The sequence below is a fragment of the Gopherus evgoodei genome, chromosome 9, assembly GCF_007399415.2.
Source record: "Gopherus evgoodei ecotype Sinaloan lineage chromosome 9, rGopEvg1_v1.p, whole genome shotgun sequence".
In the NCBI taxonomy this organism is placed as follows: Eukaryota; Metazoa; Chordata; order Testudines; family Testudinidae; genus Gopherus; species Gopherus evgoodei.
The window spans coordinates 64473819-64485478 of NC_044330.1; the positions used below are offsets into that span (position 1 = coordinate 64473819).

The 11660-nt window shown below is 52.5% G+C and overlaps 1 non-coding gene across 1 annotated transcript; it reads right to left on the minus strand.

The window, feature by feature from the left end:
* Positions 1-6442: 6442 nt before the first annotated feature.
* Positions 6443-6524, minus strand: TRNAL-UAA. The gene has a single exon. It is a non-coding gene; the product is annotated as a tRNA-Leu (tRNA).
* Between the last annotated feature and the right edge of the window lie 5136 nt (positions 6525-11660).

The window sequence follows — 11660 nt, forward strand, 5'->3', positions numbered from 1 at the left end:
CTTAAGGGTTCCAAGCACCATTTGACCCTTTTGTTCTTCCCTGTGTAATAACAGAGCTGACTGAGACTCACTGCAGAGTCTTGCCACAGACCAACAGATCTGAAATCACTGATAACCAGGTCTAAGCATTAGTCCTGCTTTGGGACAGTGTCTCTCATGCAAGAAACTGCCGAGTCTGCGCTAGCAGTGAGGCTCCCTCACTAACAGCTGAAATCAGTGAGAGCTGCGTGAAATGCAGGGCACCAAGGGTGCCTGAACATGGGGGGAACAACATCCCAGGGCTTTTAAAAATGGGAGGGCTCTGCCTTACCACTTTGTAATGACTGTAAGGGCGAGGGGGTAGAGAGCAGTGAGCGGGAGGCACGGTCTTGGGGGAAGAGGCAGCACAGGAGCAGGGCCTTGAGGAGAAGGGGTGGTGCAGGGGTGTCTGCGAGTGGAAGGGATGGAGCTACTGTTTGGGCTCTGGTGGCCGCTACTTTTAGTGAGCCTGTGCTGCTCCTGGTGGGACCACAAGACATCCCAGAGGAGAGAGGGTGGCCAGCAGAGTGGTGAAAGGGTGGAACGGCAAGTGGCCGGCAATGTGGCCAGACAGCGGAGGGAGAAAGGGGCTTTTCCCCCAGGAGGTGAGAGGTGAACTCTGCATTTTCACTGACCCAGGACAGCAGCTGTGGGTGAGGTGCAGTGAAAGAAGGGGCACACCCAAAGAGCTTTTGGTGTCTGGATTTAAGAGTCCAAGGCAAAAGGCCACTGCCCAGTATGCTGTGGGACGGGTGTTTTGCTCTTAGTGTTGTGTTATGAATCCTGATTGTGGTGTTTTCCCAAGTTAATACAAGGTGATTTTCCTCCTTTTTATTAAAGTTTCTTTTCTACACTCAATGGTTGTGAATGGGGAGAGTATCGCCTCTTAGAGGCACCCAGTGGCCAGGGCTACTTTCCCCAGGTTACTGGGTAGGGGGATTAAGCAGATTATGTGTTGTATTGTTGAAGAGGAGCCTCAAGCACCCAGACAGGGAATTGTAACTTCAACCTTCAGAGTAAGAGCCAGAGGTGCTGCCAGCTGAGCTAGCCAGGCCGCCTAAACATATTAACCCTTTTCAGTGCAAGAGCTAACACCGGGTACTTCTGTGCTTCTCAGCAGCTGGGAAAAAGCCTCTTGGGGGAAATATCTCCTGCCCAACTGCCAAAAGGAGCCCCTTGAATGGGAACGGTCAGAGGCCCCACCTGCTTTCCAACCACCTTGTGAAGCTGGTCGCAGAATGAATGCTGGTCTGTGGGTGTCCTTAAGTGTGGGTTCGGCATGGCAGGGAGCAGGGAGCAGGCTGGCCAAGTGTCTCTGTGGCTGTCTGCTGGCCACACATAGGCATGGTTCTCCCCTCTCTTGCCCTGCCCTCGGTTGATCTGTGGCTTTTAAGCCTTCCCTTGGAGCTGTGAGCACCAGCCACCTCTGCTTTAGGTGCCCAGAGGAGGAGAGGAGTGCTGGGCTCCAGCCTGAGACTCTTCCTCCCTCTTGCCTAGCCCTGACTATGAAGCCTGGTCCTGGCACTCCTTCCTTTAAATGCCATGTGGGCAAGAGGAAGAGTGTGGCAGTTGCAGGGACCAAAGTTGGGGACTTCAGGTGAAGCAGTGAGAAACAACCATATCGTCAACCCGCAGGAATCTCTAGCCAGAGTGTTAAGTTCTGAGACTCCAGCCTATAGCCACCCGACCATTGAACCAGCCAGACCAAAGACCTATCTCCAGTGGGCATCAGTCACCCAGCATGAGGGTAGCCAAACACATTGAGCCGCAAGGCTTTGCAGCAAACTAACATATCTACAGGAGGTCTCACTGACATTTGAACTCAGATACCAGGAGTCAAAGTCCTGAGTGCTGCCTGTTACACCATGGGACCTACTGCTATTTCATTTTCTAGACCCCTGTGACTCTCAGCTGGCTGGTTTGCACTCTGCACTTATTGCTTTCCAGCAGTGGCTTCCTCTCGCAGGACTCTCTCTCCTCCTCCAGCCAGTGACTATAGTCCTGCACTATCAGATCTGAGGGGTCCTACCCTGAGTCCCTGCATCTCCCTGCTTTGTCTCCATTCCCTGCAGGCTGCAAAAATGTCAGGGGAGGCCACCTCTCCCTTCACTCAGTGCTTCCACTCAAATCAGCCAGCTGCAGCCTCGTCTCTTGGAACTCGGGCAGCTGTTGCTTGATCCGGTCTTACAGTCACGCACTGACTGGTTCTTCAGCCTGGATGCTCTTGTGGAAATCTCACAGATGATGCTGCAGAACTTGGCACCATTGGTTTCTTTAATGTTGTGGTGTTTCCCCGACTGCTGAAACAAAGCTGCCAACTCCTCCCTCACCAACTCCCACCAATCCCCCTGGTTGCCATAGAACTCTCTGATACTTTCCCATTCTGCCAATACCGCCAGGCCTCACCCCCCTGCTCCTTTATCTTGCAAGATCTGGATGTTCAGCTTCCAATATCTTCTGCCATGGGTCAGGGAATTGCCCATGTAACCCTTCTGCCCCTCTGAGTTGGCAGCAACAAGGGCCAGGTTCAGTATCCAGGGGTTCCATATCAACAACACAATGGAAAACTGGCTCGAGTCCCCACCCAGTGACCTGGGACAATTACTAACCCCCACCCCCCCAGGCACCTCTAGGAGGCAATACTTTCCCACTCCCAAGCACAGAGTCTGAGTGTAGCAAAATCCTTTTAATAAAGGAGGGAAACAATGTGGCATCACGTTGGAGAAACACCACAAACAGGATTATAACACAAACCATAAGCAAAAAACCCACCTCCCAGTACGTTTGGCAATGTCCTTTCCCCCTTAGGGTCTTAAGTCCAATTACTCCAAAGTCCAACAACCTGAAAGTCTCTGGTCAGTGCCACCCCAGAGTTCAAAAGTTTATCTGCAGAGTTTTACCCCCCCACACCCTTGGTGGAAATGGTGGGGGGGGGGGTAAACCCAGGGTGTTAAGGGGCATCTTATGTGGTCCAGGGCCAACTGCTCCGCCTTTCCCTGGAGTTCTGCTGTAGCCTCCACCACGACCAGCTCCACTCCACCAGCTGTGCTGCTCCTCCAGCCAACCCGTGAGATGCTCCTACAAACCGTTCCACTCCACTCACTGTTCCATGGGCTGCTCCAACATGCTCTGCTCTGCCAGCCACTTAGTGACAGATCTATGAGGCTCCCCCACTAGTTAACACAGCACTCAGTGATCTCAGCTCAGTAAGCTTAGCGCTTTTAGTGATTTCACCTCGTAGTAGGGTAGCTCCAGTGCTGGTGCACCATTGGCCCAACATGAATTCAGCTCAGCAATTTCTAGATAGAATCCTAATAGATTCAAAATTAGTTCGGCTCTTCAATAATAAAGAGAGAAAAGAATGCACAATTGGTAGCCCAGAAGGAAGGGCACAGACAGACCCCTCACTCTCATTTCACTGGGTTTGGGTACCCAAGTCCCTTGTTTAGCAAGTGCTACTTATTTGATGGTGAGACATCTCTGTCATAAAGCAGTTTCATAGTTCCTCATTCACATAATCAGGGTGACAACACTTTATTTCTCCTGCCCTAATAACAAAGAAATTGGGGATCCCAGAACTGTCAAAATAACCATCCCAGGCTGCCGTGGGCTATGCTAGGTGGGGTGGGTGTGCCAATCCAAATACCTGAAATTCCTTTCCACACCCCCCATAATTCACCACCAGATGTCAGGGTAGAGCTCATCCTGACTCCTCTTACACCCACATTGATCGCATGGTGAGAGCTGCGTGATCCGAACAGTCCATTAGCATTACCCTACACTGGGCTGTGGATATGCTCTCCTTCATGTAAATCCGGTCAGTGTGACTCCTGGGCTTCCCCGCAGAAAGATGTATCCCCTCTGTGGCTGGTGTGAGCTCGGGTCAGAGCAATAGGAGGCTACCGCTTGCCCTCCACTGGTTTCACTACAGAGAAACACGTTCTCTAAGCCGACCTCGCTACAGACCTGTGCCAGGTAGTGCTCATCATAGAAGAGTTTCCTCTGATGGTTGGGAAAACAGGACCAGCAGTCCTCAGGCAGGTGCAACAATTGAAATCCTGCCCCTACCCCCGACACCAAACACTGTGAGGTCTAGAGGAAAGGAGCCATCTCCTTCCATAGAACTTTCCTTTTGTGCCTTAACTGGGGACCATACACACTAATATAGCCATAACCAGTGCTGCAGAGCACAAAGCCCAGCAGTAATGCCCTCCTGGTCGGAGCTCCAGCCCCTTCTGTACTCACACCATGAATGTGAAGAACAAGACTCTAACCCCATCATTCTTCACTGGTCTGGAGGACCAGAGAGATGGGCTCTTCCACCAATCACCCTATGCCCATCAAGCTACCTTAGAGTTGTTAATGTGCATTTCCTGAACACCCACCATGTCCAAGTCCAGCTGCTCCAAGGAACTGAACATCAAGCCCCTCCTTCTGGGCCCCCAAATCCCTTCCACCTTCCACACAGCCATTTTCACAGATGCCCCTTCCAGGGCACTGGCCTCACTCAGATTCACAGAGGAGTTTTCATCCCCTATTCCTGCCTGTCAATGCCCAGCAGCCCTCTGGCACCATTCCTGAGGGGCACCCTGCTTCACTCTCTTCCTGCCATATTGGGTCCACCAATAGCTCATGTAGGAGAGACAGCTCCTGTCCCTCATTGTTAAAGGTCAGGCCAGGCAACTAGGGGCAGAAGCCCACAGTATCTTTTCCTACTGCAAAGCTAAAGCTCAGGGACTCACCTTGGGTGCATGGACCCCTGTGCTCCCAGAAAACAAGCCACGCCTGCACAAAGAGAGATAAAAGGGCCTACTAAAGCCTGGGCTTGAACCAAAGAGCTTTAGATCTTCAGTCTAAAGCTCTCCCAACTGAGCTACTTTATGGGGTGATTTTGGCCTGCTGCTTCTCTTTCCAGGAGGTTTTTGCAGCAGTTGCACTCAAAAAGGATGTCATTGTGAGCGGCCCATGAAGACAAGACTGCTTTTGCCTGCCTTGCTCAGCTTGACTTGCTTCCTCACCCTCTTCCTGCCCTAGTGCCTGGTTTGACCTAGTGGTGGAAAGAGACTGGGGGCCAGTGGCACAGGGAGGGAAGTTGAGCTGGACCCTGAGCTAGACTAGACCCTGGCAGTGACAGTCTGGCCACCACTTGCCGTCCCACTCTGTTGTCCTGGTTTCCCCCACTGGGCATCATTTTGGGAGGGAAGTGAGGCTTCTGCCTCCCCTCCCCGATTTTAACACTGCAGAAAAGTGCGAACAGGAAAACGAACGGCTGCTCAACACCCCCACCACAGGAACCCGACACTCTTAACTGTGCTGAGTAAGACGTGGTTGTTGACTGACAGGGCCTGTCCCCGAGGAGCTGGAACAGCAGCTGCTGCCTCTCTCTTGGCTCCAGGCTGTGGGAAATGCTCATTGCCTGGCTGCATGTGTAGATGCTCCTCCGTGCTCTGAAGAGCATCTGTATTGCTCTGTCAACCGCCCATCTTCTCTGAGCCAGTCTGGTAAGGTCCCAAGTGCCCCCTCCGGCTCGGCAGCAGAGAGTCTGTGAAGACATCAGCCCCCCTGCCAGCCCCACAGGCAGCAGCAGTGCCAGCCCCACCCCCCCAGCACCACAGGGGCACTCAATGCACTTCTTTGTGGGGAAATGGCTCCTTGGAGTCCAGCTGCTAGAGACAGCCAGGAGAGAGCAGTGTCTGGCTCACCTTGGGGGAGAGAACAGACCTGATGAGTGCGGATCTCCCTCTGTCTCCCCCACAATGCTGGTCAGTTTAATTGTCACTGTGATAGTCAGCATTTCTCTTCAGGGTCGGCCCTAAAGGGATCCAGGGTCTGGGACAAATCTCCCCTTTCCTCCCCAGGCCCTGCCCCCACCCCACCCCACCCCACCCCTTCCCCCAAGCCTCCACCCCTGTCCCATCTCTTCCCAGTCTGCTCCTTCCTCTCCCTCCCCCACATCTTCCAGTCCCTGCTCCTAACCCTCCCCACCCAGTGCCTCCTGCACTCCACTGAACAGCTGATCACTGGCAAGTGGGAGGTGCTGAAGGGGAAGAGGAGGACCTTGTCAGCAAGGCCTGTAGTGGGGGTGGGGGAAGCTGACTGCCAGTGGGTGCTGAGCACCTATTTTTTCTCTGTTGGTTCTGCAGCCCCATAGTTCCCATGGGGTCGCTGACTTGGCTCCTTTCACACTCTAGAGAGAGGAGCAGAACCAGGGCTATGGCTAATCTATGGGACACCAGGTGAGTGGCAAAGGCTTCAGGTGCTGAGAGTGTGCCTGACACCTCAGGGACACAGCATGAGCTGGTGTCCCAGGGATCTCTATGAAAGGAGCAGAACAGGATTTACTTGGAGTGGGGAGAGAATTGAGTGTGTCTCGGGGTTCTACAGAGGTATTGCCCGGGTGAGAGACTGGCTAAAACACAGGCCTTGCTGTGAGCAGGATTCAAACCTGCGCAGGGGAACCCTATTGGATTTTAACTCCAACGCCTTAACCACTCAGCCATCACAGCTGCAAGCACAAAATTGCCCCACTGCCAGAGAAACTGTTAAAGAATCACAGTCTCCAGGCTTGAAGTCATCTGAACTACAGAATTCGCACCGCAAACCTGGCTCCCAAAGCAGGATTTGGGTTTGTTCTCTTTGCTTAGCCATGTGCAGTCGCACAGAGAGTGCATTTAAAAGTCTCCCTTTCCAAAGAGCGGGAATGGGAAATGATTCTTAACTAGAAGCTTGATGTGAATGAGGATGTCTGGACCACAGGGCCAGGGACTGATCTTTGCTAGAGAAACCAGTGACACACTGAACCAGGCTAAGGAAAATGTTTCCTGGAGTCAGTAACTGGATTAGCAGCAGTATTGTGCAGAGAAATGTCTCACAAGAGGAGTCAGAGCATTGGTGGTTTGGTAGCAGAAGTCACAGCTACAGTGGGGGAGGTCTAGCTTTGGTTTCTGGCCAACAGAGGGATGAGTTTTATTGTCTTCAAATTTCAGTAGAAAAATTCAGACCCAAACTGTGTGGTGGGGGTTTCTCTGGTTTGTTTTGTTTTTTCATTTGAAATGTCCTTGATCATTTTTCTGGGAAAACTATTTGGACAAGGCCAAGGAAGAGTCAGAACAATTACAAATCTCCATGGGAGTGAAGGAGTCTCTCAGTGCCAGGGGAAGGGTGGAGATTTTCATGGAGGGGAGTTGAGGAGATAAACGAGAGGCTTTTGCTGCAGCAGAGGAGGCAGCATGGCAGGTTCATTTTTACCAAGTGAATTCCACCCCCCCACACACACACACACGTTGCTCTCCTGCTGCTGCTGCCCCAGCTCAGAGCCCACTGTCACCCCCAGCACATGACCTACAGCTTCCCACTGACAAAGTCCTTATCTATCAGAGACAAAATCCCCTTGTCTGCCCCTTCTCCCAGCTGAGCCCTCCCCCCACAGAGCCCAGGACAACCCCGACCTAGCCATGCCGGGGGGTCGGGCTTAATCCTCAAGGCCGAGTGCAAAACCTTCAGCCTGGCACGTTTCACTCCCTTCCCACCTCGGCCCAAGCAGCAGGGGAGAAACAGACGAGACACGCCGGCTGGAAGAAGCCTCCCTCCCACTTCTCTATAGCCTTCTGTGACGTTATTAATATGAACTGGGACCATAGAGATCATTGTTGCCACCACTGTTATATATGTGCAGCAAATATTGTACAAAGGTTGGCATGTGAGGCATCTATGACAAGGTTATGATTTGCTGGTTATAATTATGCCAGCTGTATGTGTGTACCATTTTTGTATTTGAAGTTCTGAATATGGGCTATGTACTTGTATCTCAAATGTATTTGATTCCAAGTAGCCTCAGTGTCGCCAGCCCTCAACTCTTTCAGGAGTCCATAGCAAAGAGACCCCTCCACACTGTCCTAGACTCCCTGTGAGGTGCCTCCCACCCCCCGCCCAATGGAGCACTAAGAACTAAAGTAGCAGCACCTAGTGTCACTGGGTTCAGTGGCTCAGGCCAGACGCCTGAGCTGGGGACCCACCCCCATAGCATTGCTCGAGGGCCTGGGCCTGGGGTGTTCACAGCCCCCTCCTGACCCCTCCCTGAGCCCAGCCTGGCTCCTCACCTGGAACAAAGCAGAAGCGTTTGTTGGCCACGCTGCTGTCCCATAGGGAGCGGGTCGAGCTGCTGGGGCTGGCAGAGTGATCCTCCACATCCTATCCTGGGAAGACTGGAAGGTCCCCACTGACTGGGCAGGGTGATGCCTCCTGCTGGAAATCAGTGCTGGGCTCCTGGGGCCACTGCTGCCCACACAACAAGCCCCGGAGCCACCCTGCCCATTTCTGCTCCTGGGCTGAGTCCTGCCTGCCCAGCCACATCCTGGCCCAGCTCCATTTTGGCCTGGCCGGTGCCTCTCCCACCTCGGTGCCTGCGCCGGGAGCAGGTTTCCTCTTGCAGAAGGCTGGGCACTTCCACCTCCTGGCCCGGCTGGGAGCTCCTTCCCCGCTCCTGGGGAAGATGGCAGCTGCTTCCCTAAGGCTTTCGGGCCACCTGCAGAGCCTTCTTCCTGAACATCCTCAGGAGCCTGGCCATCCTGGAACCGAGCGGGAAGCAGGCGTGAGTCTGGGGTCAAGGCAGCCTCTCACTAACCAGCCTGTTTGGTCCCTCCCCATCCCTGCCCCAGCCAGAGCAGCTCCTCCTCCCCTCACAGGGGTGTAGGGAGTGCAGGCTACACACACTGGCAGAAGTTCATTGCATGATCTGCTCCCCCTCAACGTTCCCCCTCCTCATCACTGGGGCTGCAAGAACCGGGGAGTCTTGTCCTTTCTGAGCACTGGGATCAGTCACAAAGATCATTGGTCACTTTGGACAAGCAGTTCCCTCCTGCCAGCCCTGGACACACTCACACCTCCCCCTCCCCTCGCTCAGGCTAGAGAAGGAACAGAACCTAGGAGTCTGGACTTCTCCTGGGAAACCATTCCCCACTTCAAAGTCCCTAGGCATAGCAAGGAAAAGACTCCCTCATTTCCCAGCTCAGAGACTCTCAGCCTGGGGAACAGTCTCCCACAAGGGAAGGGCTGGGAGCCCCATTGCTGGGACCTTGCCATACACACTGGAAATGGCTCTGGAGAAGCCCCTCCCCGGTCTGAGAGTGAGAGACTCCTGGGGGCTGTTTGAAAATCCAATGTCCTTTGGGAGAAATTCTCTTCCCCTCTTTCTGCCTCTCCCCAGACAGACAGGGAATGCCATCGAGGAACCCTAATGCCACTCACTTGCTTTGGTGACGGAGCGATGGATGGAGGATGTTCAGTGTCATCTCTCGCCCTTTTCCTCACTCTCCAAGCCCAAGGCAGGCTGGAGAAGGGGGTGGTGACCTGAGGAGTTACCCTGCCCAGCCAGCAGGCAGAGTGATGACACTGGGTGATCAGCTGACTGGGAAAACAAGAGTCTGTCTTATTGCCAGGGAAAGGAGAAACGTGGCCATCTGCAGGGGGTGCAGAACGTCACCCTAGTGCGGGGGTGACAGCCCCTCCAGGATCCTGAAATCCCAGCACTTTGCACACATTCCTGAAGCCTCCCAACCCCCCTAGGCTGTCGGAACTGCAACCTCAATCCTACTGATGAGAAACAGGCCTGGGGAGGGGAAGCTACTGGCTTAGGGTCACACCAAGTGTCAGAAGGATGGATGGGACCCAGCAGTCCTTTTTTCCAGGCCCCTTCGCTAACCAGTGCTGCACACTCCCTCCCACAGCTGGCAATCACAAGCAGGCCCTCATGGCCGCTCCCCCTGCCTTTGAGAGGGATTGTGCTCCGCTGGAGTCACTGGACCAGGGGACTGGGAGTCAAGACTCCTGAGTTCCATTGCTGGGGATTTAACACTTTCCCGCTATTGGAAAGTGCTGGGAGAATCCCCCAGCCAATGCTGCTGTGACAGTGCTAAGCAGCATCTGACCATCCAACGGCAGAGCGCACCATCCAGGAAGAGGAGTGTTTGGCTCTGGGGTTTCACTTCATCCCAGTCTAGAGAGAGGGGCCCAGCCATGGAGTTTGGCTCAAGAAGACCAATTCTCCAATTTGTTAAAGGCGTTTTGAATTCCAATCCTGTGCTCCAAAGTGCTTGGTGACATTTGCAAATTTTAGAAGCATGCTCTCCATTCCATCTTCCAAATCAGTAATGAAAGTATTGAATAGTACCAGACCCCGGACTGATCCCTGCCGAATCCAACAGGTACACCCTCTCTATTGGATAGCCAAACATGGAGAAGGGCTCTTGGAATTTGGGCTTTCAACCAGCTCTGCACCCACATCACACTGAATGCATCTAGACCTCATTTCCCTCATTTGCTTGTGAGACTGTCCTAAGGGACTCTGTCAAAAGCCTTAGTAACACCGAGCTAGATCCCATCTACTGTTTATCCACCTCCACTAGGCCCTGAACACTGCCAAAGAAGGAAAAAGGATTGGTTTGGAATGATTTATTCTTGACAAATCTATGCTCACTAGTCCTAAGAACCAAAGTATCCTGTAGGTGCTGCTGACAAACTGAGTGTTTAAGAATGTATTCCAGTATCTCTCCAACTGTGGAAGTGAGGCTAGCTAGTCTGCAAGTCCCAGGTATCTCTTTGTTCCCCTTTTAAAGATAGCTCCTGTCTTGTTCATGGATGGGAAGATGTTCTTTTTCAGGGATCTCAGACGAGAACTGGGGCACAACACCTGGTTTGTTAAGGCCACAAAAACAGAGGCATGAACCTCTTCTCTCCTGCTGGCAAAGAACCCCAGGTACCTAAGAGACAGAGACTCACATCTCTGAATGGGCTTTAAAAAAGGCAGTGGTTAAAAAGTTTGGCCCCAACCATTTCTTGTTTCCACAGATTAGACATTTTAGCAAACTTTAGAATTCCTTGGTGCTAAACACCCTGAAACTCCCCTTTCTCCTTCACAGAGGGCTTTAATGCCCCTTATCTCACTCAGGCTCACGACTGCCCAGAGTTCGAGAATTGTCCCTGTTCCCATTGGACAGATAGGGAGGAGTATGAGGTCCAGAGAAGGGAAGTGACCTACCCAAGGGCCTACACAGTAAGGCGGTGGCAGAGCCAGAAAGAGAAGCCACCAGTTCTGACTCCTGTTCTAACAAACAGCAAACCCCCCAGAGGCAGGGATAGAGCCCAGGAATCAAGATGGTGGGGAAATTTCATTGAAACCATTTCTGTCAGAAAATCCCCTTCAGACTAAACCAGTTTGTTTCTCGAAATTAAAACAAGTGAGATGAAAGTTCTTTGCAAAAATATTTTGTTGCAAAACAAAAGCATCTCCTGTTTGTCAGAGTGTCATAAATTGTCTCTTCGCACACAAAGGGGAGAAACTTAGGCCTGGTCTACACTACGTATTTAAACCGATTTTAGCAGTGTTAAACCAATTTAACGGCACACCCGTCCACACTACGAGGCCCTTTGTATCAATATAAAGGGCTCTTTAAATCGGTTTCTGTACTTCTCCTCAACGAGAGGAGTAGTGCTGAAATCGGTATTACCATATCGAATTAGAGTTAGTGTGGCTGCAAATCGACGGTATTGGCCTCTGTGCGGTATCCCACAGTGCACCACTGTGACCACTCTGGACAGCAATCTGATCTCGGATGCAGTGGCCAGGTAAACAGGAAAAGCCCCGC